This window comes from Rousettus aegyptiacus, unplaced genomic scaffold (genome assembly GCF_014176215.1).
Source record: "Rousettus aegyptiacus isolate mRouAeg1 unplaced genomic scaffold, mRouAeg1.p scaffold_m13_p_7, whole genome shotgun sequence".
Classification (NCBI taxonomy): domain Eukaryota; kingdom Metazoa; phylum Chordata; class Mammalia; order Chiroptera; family Pteropodidae; genus Rousettus; species Rousettus aegyptiacus.
In genome coordinates, this window is record NW_023416310.1 from 19087032 (window position 1) to 19099153 (window position 12122).

The window sequence follows — 12122 nt, forward strand, 5'->3', positions numbered from 1 at the left end:
TAAGTTGGGTCCAAAATTGGACTCATGTTTATTTTATTTAATAAATGTGTTCTTGAATAATATAAGTTAAATTTTGGTTGGTCGAATGCCATTTTTAATGTGCCCAAGAGTGCACACATATCTTGTAATCCTGCAACGAGTGACTTTCTAAAACAAAGAATGCTTTGGCAATGTAAACAAATTTCCCTTAATTTATGTAGAACATGACTTAATTTTTCTTTTCTTAAGGAAAGGGAATGCTATGCTCGGTCGTTTGAGTCTTACAGTGTGTTGGCTAGCATAGCCACGTCAGTTAACACTAATGTAGAATAGATATGTTGTTAAAAATATAGACAAATAGAGTCTAGGCTCTCCGAAATTTCAAGCCAAAGGACATGGCGAAGCCACGTAATTCTGAAGAGCCATTTTAGATAAACACCCCATGGCAGGAGTCCAGCTGTAGGCATCGGGTGGTCCTTATGCCTATGTGTGGATCCTGGGCCCCACTCCTACCTCACTGGGATGGCATACATAAGAGCTGGCTCTCTGGTTACTGAGGCCACAGTCCATAAAATAAGATAAAAATGAGTAAGGGTGTGACTGACCCTTTTTCATACTAGTACCCTTGCATGCTTTGAAAATACAATAAAATAATTTCTAATTCAACATTACCATTTTTGTTCTTTATATCAGTTCACATATGCTCATAAATTTTAAAAAATCAATCTGCAATTGATTCTACAATGGGAATGGCTTTTAGAGTGCATAGATTTTTGGGTGTGTGCAGTTAGTTCATAAGGACTAGCTGGAAGGAAATATACCCACTTTTAACTTTGACAAATGTTAGTCGATTTGGCTTAAGATGATTTGGTTTTTAAAAAATATTACTATTGTACATGAAAAGTAAGCAAACATCTTCAACACAAACAATTTAGTTAATACGTCTAGTGGGATATGATTCTGAGACGAATTTTTAGTGCCTCTTATATTATAATCTTGATCCTCTAAGCTGATATTTACCAATCTTTTTAAGGCCATGATGCTTGCATTGCTTTTAGTTTAGTTTTGGGAAAATAACAGAATATATAATAAAATGAAGAATTTTACAATCCAAATAATCCCAGTTTTGGAGACCTATACTATGGAAATAAAAGATGTATGTGTAAGGATGTTTAGAACAACATTGTTTATAGAGCATCATGAATGTTCATCAATAGGGTGAACAAATTATGATGTAACTATACTGTGGAAGAGTACACAACTATTAAAAAGAATAAATTAAATCCATTTTGTTGACGTTGTAGCCAATATACATGACCATGATACATTGTTGAGGGGAAAAATCTAATTATAGATCAACTTTAATGGGAAATAGAACTCTGTACAGATATGTATGTATGAGATGCATTTCTCATAGGTGTGATCTCAGTTGGATGGGAATGGATGGGAAAGAGGAGTGATAAAATGTTTCTTTATTACATCTCTGCATTGTTTGACTTGCTATAATGAGCATTATTGCTTTTTAAATTTAAATGTCTTATAAAGTAGAAAACACACAGGAGTCTTGCTTTTCTTGTTTTGTAATAGGAAACAAGACTATTCTGCAATGTGATCATGTATTTATTCTGGCCAGTAGAATATACATTTAAAAATAATTTATAGGCATTCAAATACCTATTGATGCCTCACCATTTAGGGTGGTATTTTTCAGCTGTTTTAGCCCATGCTCCCTGCACCGATTTCTTATTAAAGTGTGTTTGTTTATCTTAGCAGCCAAGAAGCTCTGGTAAGCCCCTGACTTCCTATGGTTATATTAAGGAACGGCACCCAACTTTCAGTTCTGACCTGCCCCTCCACCTGCCCCTCAGCACGAAAGTTTTAGCACAGCTTAAAGTGATCTACTACCTCTCACTAATAAGAATGGAAATCACAAAGATGAGCCCTGAGAATAAACACTCCTTGTTTAATTAAAACATGAGGGAAAGCTGGAAATTTTCCTACCTTTTTTATGTGCTTCTAAAAGAGTTTTCATAGTTTACCCTCCTCTGATCTACAAATAAGAAAATCCTATTGCAAGAATATTAGTTCCTCATTCCTCAGGCAGGTTCCCACTCTGCTTATGATTGCCTCTGTGTTCCCAGGAAGTCATAAAAATTACCTTATCCAAAGGCTTTCTACATACAAAGGGTATAAGTATCCCAAGACTGCAGTCAAAAGGTCGAGTAAATACAGTATAAGTAAATCATGGTGGTATTTAATGAAGTATGTGATAAAGGCAGTGATACCATAAGAAAGTATATGAAAATGAGATCAGGAGCTCAGGTCTCAGGGAATTTATAACCTAGAGGCGGTAATGGTTGGAATAAAACTTGAGCAAGTGGTTTGTAAACCAGTAAACCAGAACTTGTACTCAGCTAACTGGGTTTGGATAATAAAGTAAAGAGCAGAAGCAATTAGGACATTTAGAATTATGCACAGTTTTGAGCAGATGGATTTGGTATCAAAATAATATGGCTATTTTTTAATGACAAGCATGGTGTGAAAATTCATTCATTCATTCAGAAAGTATACATTGAGCATCATCTTCCAGGCAAGCCCGGTGGGCTGTAGTGTGGACCCAGGACAGCTTAGCAGGTTCCGAAAGACAATGCCAAGCAGGATGAAGCAGCAGTGGGAGGAGGGGGAGAAGCGAGGCAGAGGGGGCCTGGGCTTTGCATATGAGAACAGGAGAATCTGGAGTTTCTAACTGTGCTTTTTAAAATGATTCCATTAAAGACCTAACTGTACCCTACCTCATGCATTTACCTATCTCATATTTTGAAAAAAAAAATTAAATATTTCTTTGCCTCATTTATCACCAAATCAGCTTTGTATTTTTAGCTTTGAACAAGCAATGATGCTTAAATTTGAATAGAAAGGAAATCATAAATTGGAAAACTGCTCTTCTATTATTTTGCACACACTAAATGATTCTCAGAAAAAAAATGCACAAAGGCAGTCTCCAATATTTTTTTTAAACTCTAAGCAACTCTTTTCAAGAACTAAAAGAATTCTGGAAACAGCGGTGGCATTTTAGATTTAGATTAAGTTTACCACTAGTCTGTGGTTTATAGGGTTGAGATCCTCACAGGTTAATGAAAGTTGCTGTCAAATCAGGGTTTTAAAATAAAACTATAAGGGGAAAGCTATTATGTAAGTAATTATGCTGTTAAGTGTTTTATACCATGAATCCTAAGTTCTCCTTCTCATGTTGTACCAAATGAAGCTTCTGCTAGTAATCTGGCCTAATCTAAGCAGCTAAATAGGTGGAGGGGAAAATGCTGCCTAAAAGGTAAATTTAAATGAATTAGATGAAGTAAATGCAACTATGCTAATATATTGTATTTTTGAAAAGTAAATGAAATTTTACAAAAAAAAAGAAGAAGAAAGGAAAGAGAGGAGGTAAAAGACAGGAAAAAGAGACTAAAAGCAGACATCTATATTTAATCTGGACTAATTTGTCCAGAAATTTGGAGGTTTCCCCAGGGAAGTTGAAGAAAGGAGGGAGTTACAGAGACTGGGCGTGGAGGCACCCACTGCAGAAGCCTCCTCTGATGGAGGTCGCCCTCCTATTCATTCTCCTCCTTTTCATTTTTCTATCCCCCCCCCCCCCCGATTTATAATGGTTTGCGTTGCAAATGTTCACTTGTAAGTCAGTTATTTGTAACCCAACAGGTTTTTAATCCACAGAAGGCATATCTGCAGTAACAATGTTATAAATGCCACTCAGTATTATTCCAGGCTGCACCAGAACCACTTAACAAGTACCACTGGCCGAAACAGCACACGTTTGCCGTGAAGAATAATAGGAAAGTACTGTTGTAATGCCAATAATTAGACCTCAAAGTGCGATATAATTGACTTGGATGTTGTGTTTGTGAGTAAGCAGCTTCAATTAGAAAAGGATGAGCGAGTTTATGTACATTTCCATGATTCCTAAATCATTTGGGGGTGTAAATGTGCAGAGTTTGAAGTCAGAATTGTGTTCACATCCACATTTCTCTCTCTTCTGCTTACTAGTTATGGGCAGGCTAGTTAATCTCACTAAAGATCATTTGGTGGTAATTATAGTGTCTCCTAGAGGATTGCTGTGAGAATTAAATGAGCATTGTACACAGATGTTAGCTTATTATATATTATTAATAACATCAATATAGTACATTATAATAGTATTAGGTACTAATTTTATGATATGTAACAAATATTATTCCTTATATAAGGCTTTCTACTTGTTCCAATTTTATTCCAGAGGGATTATAAACTTGGAGAGCACAGACTTTTGTCATGTACTGTGGTGAATCCTTAAATGCAACGCATATCAAATACAGATGCATTTTTTCATTTATTGACAATCATTTGCTTTGTTCAGGGGATTTGGGGATTAAAAACTCTACTCTCTGATTCTTTCACAATTTCTTCTTTCTAGTTATTACAGGCATGTTGCTAGCACAGCTCCCATGATAACTGATTGTGACCAGGTATTTATTTTGGTTCACACATGGTTCAAGGGGATGGAAAGGGGAAGAGCAGGATGGGGAGAGAAAATTCTTTCCAGTACTTAGACAAATGTTGAAAGAAAAAAGAGAAGGAGAGAAGGAATCCAAAAAGTGTATGCATCTGAGAAAGAGATGATCAGGTAGAATCTATTGAACCGAAGAAATAAGAGAGTAATAATTCATGAAAAGTCAGTCCCCTGAAAGAAAAGGTAGGTAGGAGAGGGGATGTGCTATGACCGTTAGTACCTCAAATTGACCAGCAGGTGGTGTGTTACCAACTTGGAGCGGCTTGTTTGGAGTTTGGCACAAACGGTCGGATGGATGAATGGGCAACTTCAGGAGGTGGTAGCTGGTGGGTCCGTGCTATCTGACTATTCATGGCATGGATAGATACCATTTAACAATTTCTACTTAAGGGAATGCCTGAGATAGGTGCAAAGGCCCAGCAGGCCAGGATGTCTTTAAGAAACCGAATTCAAGGTACTAGAGCAAGAGTACACGTCCCTCCTTTTCGTGTATCCTTTGAATTTGGTAGTTCCATCATTTCTGATGACTTGCTTTTGAATATTGGGTCCAGGACCAGCAAGTTAGAAAATTGAGACTTAATCTAGAGGAAATGTCTGGCTTTGTTAATGAAGGTCAGGCTTTTTGCTCTGGGTCCTTTTTTCTTGATCACATTTCTTGTCAAAGGCTTTCTCCTCTTTGTGTAGATAATTAAAACACTTAAGCATAATTGCAGGTGTTGTATCTCTTTTTTATATATAAAAAAGATTTCAATTAAAAATGAACAAGTGATAGACATTTATAGAAACAGTAGAAAAAGAGCTGATAAGCATAAAGAAAGAAACCTGTATGTGACCTCAACTCCCAAAGATTACTACTAAAAATTTGTTTTATAATGTTTCAGACTTTTACATATATTGATATATTTTCTTAGAAAAATGAGATCATACTGAATAAACTTGTGTTTTTACCTTAACCTATGCTGAAAATTATTTCCTGTTAATACAGTTCCACAACATTAGTTTATAATTGCAAAGTGCAACCTCTTATGAATGTTTTATGATTTACTCTAGACTTTTGCACATAGATTGTTTCTAATTTTTTACTAGTATAAACAATGCTGTGAGAAACATTCTTATACATGTTAAAATATACATGATTTTATTGGGTTAATTTTTAGAACAGTAATAGCTGAATTGAAGATACACATATTTTTTAAAGCTTTTGCTACATATTACAAAATTATTTTCCTTATATGTTGTACCAATTTATACTCTTGCCAGCAGAGTATGAAAGTGCCATTTTCCAAACCTTCTTCCAACAGTGGGAATTATCAATTTTCTACTTTGTTAAGAGATAATAAATGATATTCTATCGTTGTTTAGTTTGTACTTTTTTATGATGCTAAATTCTTTTTTCACGTGTATACTGGTCATTTATATTTCTTCTAATTTCCTTTGCCCAATTGCTAATTTTAATGCTATTTATGTGGGTAAGACTATTAACTCTTTACCACGTAGGTGTCATTTTTTAATCTCGTTTTGTCATTTGTGATTTAATTCTGGTTATGATATTATTGACATACACAAATTTTACATTTTGTTCATTTAAATATTTTTAAATTTTCTGGTTTTTATGGGTTCTGCTTTTGTGATCATAATTAAAATAACTTTCACGATAAAACTATTTAATCATTAAAAAATTTAAGGTTATGGGAACCATCACATGATTTTCTTTAAGATGGCATGGGGTTTTATTTTTACATTTAACTCTTTAGCTCACAAGGCACTTTTTCTGTATATGTTATGAGGCAATAATTACATCTTCATTTTCATATTAATCAACCATTCAACTAATTATCAAATAATCCATTTCCCCCCAATGGGTTTAAATACCATATTTAACGAATAAGCATTTTAACATAGTACTTACATTTATATTTCTGGGCTTTCTGTTCTGTTCCATTGCTCATCTCTTTTGACACCAGTATCAAACTTTTAATTCTTGATGTTTTTAGCCTATTTAATATTTAGTACCGCCCTTGTTGTTTTCTAAAATTTTCTCTACCATTATCAGGTTTTTATTCTTTCAAATAAACTTTAGGATTTCTTTTTTGGCCTGTTTTAAAAAATCTCTTTGGGATATCAACCAAAATTTAACTATATGTACAAGTTAAACAGGGGAGAATTTCCCAGTTCTGGGAAATTGTATGACTCTCCATTTATTGAAACATTTTCTATTTTCCCAGTAGAATTTTATACATTTTAAAAATATTTTATTCATTTTTTTATTCCTAAAAATTTTATTATTGCTATTGGTAGTATGACTGAGATATTTTCCATTACACTTTTTAACAGGTTTTGGCTGTTATAAAAAATTTTATTAATTTCATGTGTTTATTTTGAAACTGTTCACCTCACTGACATGTATAATTATTTAAAACATTTTAAAAAGTTGATTCTCTTGAGTAAATGATTATAACATGTGAAAGTTGGTTAATTTTGTTTCTCGCTTTCTCAAATGCCTAGAACGGTGCTAAATGATGGTAGTGATGATCATCCTTTTCTTGTTTTTAATTTTAATATTAATACCTCTAATCTTCTAATATTGCACCATTAGGTATGATGTCTGTTTTTGGTTCAATATAGATAACTTTAGTATGCTAAGAAAAATTCTCCTAACTCCATTTTATTAATTTTTAAAAATTTTAAATTAATTTTTAAAAATTAATAAAATGTATGTGAGGTTTGTGATTCCCTTTATTATGCTTTATATGTGTTTTAGGTCAGAGGTATTATGTTAGCTTTCTGTTACTTTTGCCCACTTGAACATTTTATATAACCTGGAAATTATCTGTGGCTTGAAGCTTAGAGAGAACTTGATTGTGCAAGTAATTTAAACTAAAAACTTTTCTTGGAAACAATTTCTCAATAACTTTTACATCTTTCCATCATTATTGATATGTCATTTTTCAACTTCTTCTTGAGTCAGTTTGCCCATAATAAAGTCTTTTAGCTCTGTCCATAATACTTGATGTGTGGTGTTCTCATTATTAAAAACTAAGCATTCTGTAATTGCCTTTTTGATTTTTTCCTCAAATCAATGAATTTTTTAAAAGAAGAGTTAAAAATTTTCCAAGAGCTTAGCTCTTTTTTGACCTATACGTTTGTAATCATTTTATAGTTTTAGTACAGTATCATCAGAGATTATGGCCAAAACAATTTCTTTAGGAGCGAATTACTTAAGATTTTTTGGTGGCCTAATATAAAATCAATTTTTTGCAAACATATCTTTTTTTAAAGGAATAAACAGAAGGTCCTTCTCCTTAATCATTCATTTCTTCATTCAGCATTGTTTCAGCTATATGTCTCCTACCTGTCAAGCATTATATTAAGCATTGAGGATGTAAAATGAATTAGTCATAAGCTCTCTGTAAGGCTGCCAAAGGTCAGATGGAACACAGGCACGCGAAGACCCAGTTACAACAGAATAAGAGATGCAACAGCAGCACAATAGACAACAGAGGGATTCCAGCCCAGTTATAGGTTCTAGGGATGCAAAGGGGCCTAAGATACCACCGTGGCCCCCAAGAGGCTTTCGGTACAAAAGTGTAAAAGAAAAATAAGCAAACTGAAAGCAGAGACAGAATTTTGGAGGCAAGGTGACTAATTAGGAAACTATTATAGTCATTCAATAAGAAATTGAGACATATGAGAGATGTTACAGAACAGAAAGAAGAGAGGAGATTTCACGTTTTAGGAGCAGGAAGAAGAAAAGGCCACATAGGAGGCCGAAGATGGTAGAAGCAAAATTTTAAGAAACTACGAGGGGAACATTTTAAAAAGTGTTTGGTCAGTTGGGTCGAACGCAGCTGAGAGGCTGAGGAGGATAAAAGGCAAAAAATGTGTCTGAAAGCCTTGGTCTATGGTGACTCGCTGAAAGCAATTTCAGGAGTAAAGAGGGAAGAAGCAGCCAAACTGTAAGCAGGTTGAGACTTAAATGAGGTGTGAGATGATGGAGACAAGAAGAGTTTCTCCGGATGCTTAGTTGTGAAGAGAACGAGTGAGTTAGGGCAGTAATTAAAGAGTAAAGAATCAAACAACAACAACAACAACAAACATTAAAACAACGTGAGCATGTTTAAATAATGTTTAAATAATGGTGAGCAGACAGAGAGACAAAGCATTGTTAAAGAAAGGGCCTGGGTAGGTGGGAATCACAGGAGAAGACACAAAGCCCGGGGAGTGCATGGCCTCTGATAGGATGCAGGTGCCTCCTTTGGAGTTGGAGGAGAAGATTGGTACCTCTAGGCATTTTGGGCAGGGAGGTGGGATCTATTTCTTTGCAAGGCTTGAAAAAGATGTCATTGCAGAACCTTCAGTTGGAAGGGTCCAGAGCCTTGGTCTGTGCTGACAGTTTGCTTTACAGGTATGATCAGGATCCATCTCTTCCTCTCTTCCAGTAGAACAGGAGAAGAATCTCTATGCTGACTTTTCCCAAAGCTGTTTTTACGATGGGTCATTGAAGGGTTTCCAGACACCCCTCTTTCACCGTGTGATATGCAATGGATTGTCAGAATAACTAACACAGTCAGTTGCAAATAAAGTGATTGATGGATGCCAGAAGGTCACAAAAGTTTCTGTTACCGTAAATACAAAGTCTAAATAAATCATGGTGTATGTTTCAAATCTTCAGTAGTCCTCCTTTTCTAGTTCTGATTAATAATTGTCACATCAACACCTGAGGAGAAATGTTTATGAAGGTGACATGCATTTTAGCATATTGTATTTTAATATGTTTTTTTTTTTTATTTCTGTTGCTAACTTTGAACACTTAAAAAGGGATATGTTTTGAAACTTGCAAAGAATTTTTCCACTTGCACTTTGGGCTCCTACATGTTGGTAACAAATTAGTCCCCTGAGAAAAATGGCTAAACTGAGATTTTTTGGTCTTTTTCTGTTATTTTGGAAAAACACTCTATCCTCTGCATGGAGGAAAACCTTGGTTTGATTAACACTGCAAATAATTATGAGACAAAACCCAAATATGAAAAATTGCCCACACAAACTCCTTTATTGAGTAAGATCTCACATGCTCAAAATCAAGGTTGACAGTTTAACAGGCTTATTCTGTTCAGAAATCCCCTGGGGCATTTTAACCTTTAACATCTTTTCAGATGTTCTCATTGCCAAATGAGTTGACTCTGTCATATCTGCACTCTACCCTGCTTGGTCACTGATTTTGGGAGGTGTCAATCTTACTATACCCAGAAATCAGATACGACACAAGGTCGGATACTGTCCAAAGTCAGATAGTCCAAAGACTTTCCTTGGAGAGGAGGATGAAGAAGAAGGGATGGGGAAATCAGCTTGGGTGAGAAGTATGATGAATTCAACAAAACATCGAAGATGATTTGTCACCTTTTTGAGCAGCACAACGAAGCAGCAGGTTGGTCCAACTTCCTAGCAATCCAAAGGGGGCAGACGCACATCTGTAAATTTTGCGATAATTTCTGTTTCCACTTTCGTGCTTTAGGTGATAATCTCGACTCCTTTGCTCTGCTCCCAAATGTTGACACAACCCAAGTAGGTGATTTGGTCTTAAACCACCTGCAATCACTTCCATTAGCTCTTTACACGAAACTGCATTTGATAGTCTTCATTAACTAACCCCTCACATTCGCCCTTCCGTATCACTCAGCACAGCCCTGTGGCACATCGCAGCCCCGGCTGTGTTGAAATTAAACCTAATCATCCTTAGACTGTTAGTCCGTGTTCTTCAGAACAGTGCATTCCCTGTTGTGGCTCTCCCAACAAACAGGAGCCTGGAATGATGCTGAGAAAACAAAACCAAGATGAAACAAGTGTATGTTCTCTGGGGGCACCTGGAAGGCAACGCAGCTTCAACTCTGGACCAGTCTGTGGTTCCTTCTTGCTGTTCCCAGTGAAAACCTGAGTGAGAAGAGGAAGCAGAGGGACTGTGAGTCTCCCCCCACCTACCCCGCCCCCCAGAAAAAAGAAAAAACAAAGAAAAAAAAAACACAGCAACTTTCCACTTGCAGTGACCTGCCCTCCAGTGTGACTTATCAGCTGTTCCGGGCCGATCACTAAAAGAAAACAAATTGTGGCATGTACTGCTCTCTGCATGCTAATGAACCGGCTGAGCTAGCTCAGGGGTTAAAAAAAGGTTCGCGAATTAGGAGAAGAATGATCTTCAGTTTCTGACCTCCTGGCAAGGCGGCAGTATTTATCAAGAGGCACATGTGACTGGTTAAGACATAGAGCCTCAGCTCGAAGGAAACAGCTGCTCGCGGCGTGCTCTGGCACTTGGCAGCTGGACAGGCAGGGCGCTGATGTGAGGCATACCCGACACGACCGCCCCTGTAAGTAACTGCAGGACGCGTGTGTGCGTGTGCGCGCGCGTGTGTGTGCGCTCACGCACACGTGTGTGTGTGTGTGTGTGTGTGTGTGTGGGGCAAGCCACCGACAATTTTTAATTTTGATTTTTGTTTCTCTTTGGCACTCAAAGAGGTACCTATTATCAACAGCCATTTTCATTCTTACTGATTTTTTTTTTTTAAAGAACCTGTTATTTTCAGCAACATTGTTTTCTAATTTTAAGGATGAAAGGGGCATGTTGCTTGACTCGTATCTAGAAAACAGCCAGTTTATTTCCTGGTGTCCTGGTGTCCGGGATTTTTAAGGTCTGTGGTGTTTAGATTCAAAGTCAAGAGTCAGGTTATGAAGAAGAGAACCTATGGAAATGAGTTGATGACTAGATTTGGTTTTACTCAGTTTTACCATTGAAAAGTGAAAAATAGTGTTTTGAGAAAGAACTTGTGAATTTATTGCATGTCTGACTTAACCATTGCTAGTCAATTTTGAAGACTATCTCATTTAACTGTGTAACAACGCGTAATACATAAAATGAACAAAATAATATTTAGATTTAAATTAGAAATAATATTTAGATTTTAGGCATGCTTTCTAATTCATCGAAAGGTTTTTTTTATAGCTCTTGTCTTCAACAAGTTAATTCACCTTCCTTACTTTAAAGCTACCATTTTTAGTTGTTCCTGGTCTTCCTTATTTTAGATAAGGCTTAGCTAGTGTTTTTATGATGCCCAGAGTCTTGCTTCCTTGTTTATGGCCTGAATTATAGAAGTGTTGCCTGAAGCTGATTTACAGCTCTGAAGGGCCTGACATCCAAATACCTGAGAGGACCTGTTCTTTCTCTGTCTCTCTGGGCAATAATGGTGCTCGCTTTGGGGAGAGCAGCAAAGCAAGCACCGTCCTGGGACAGAACTGTCGTTCAGGGATTTTTGTCCTTCCGTGGAAGTCACAGGCAGAAAGTTTAAGAAGAAAGGAAAAGGAAAAAGGGGGAGGGCAGAACCCTGACCTGCCGATGGAAACCCCTGGAAGTGACAGGCGTCTGAACCAGAGCGGTGTGGGGAGGTAACCCAAGTTCATTTGCCCAGATTGCCTGCATGTTAAGGATGGGGGCAGAAAGTGGTTCCTTTGATCTGAATTCTTGCCGGTTAGTTGGCTTGCACCCTGGGTGACTGGTGGCTTGTCATATACACTCAGGCTGTATAGTTTTCTTGCC

At 36.6% G+C, this 12122-nt stretch overlaps 1 protein-coding gene across 7 annotated transcripts in view; it reads left to right on the forward strand.

The window, feature by feature from the left end:
• Positions 1-12122, forward strand: part of RASGRP3 (RAS guanyl releasing protein 3) — an 85269-nt gene that overhangs the window by 12466 nt on the left and 60681 nt on the right. The window contains exon 1 of one of the 7 annotated variants that reach the window (XM_016136032.2): positions 7220-10899. The exons of the other annotated variants lie outside the window; for them this stretch is intronic. The gene's annotated coding sequence lies outside the window, so the exon portion shown is untranslated. Of the gene's footprint in view, positions 1-7219; positions 10900-12122 lie in introns of those variants that run through there. 7 annotated transcript variants of the gene reach the window in all.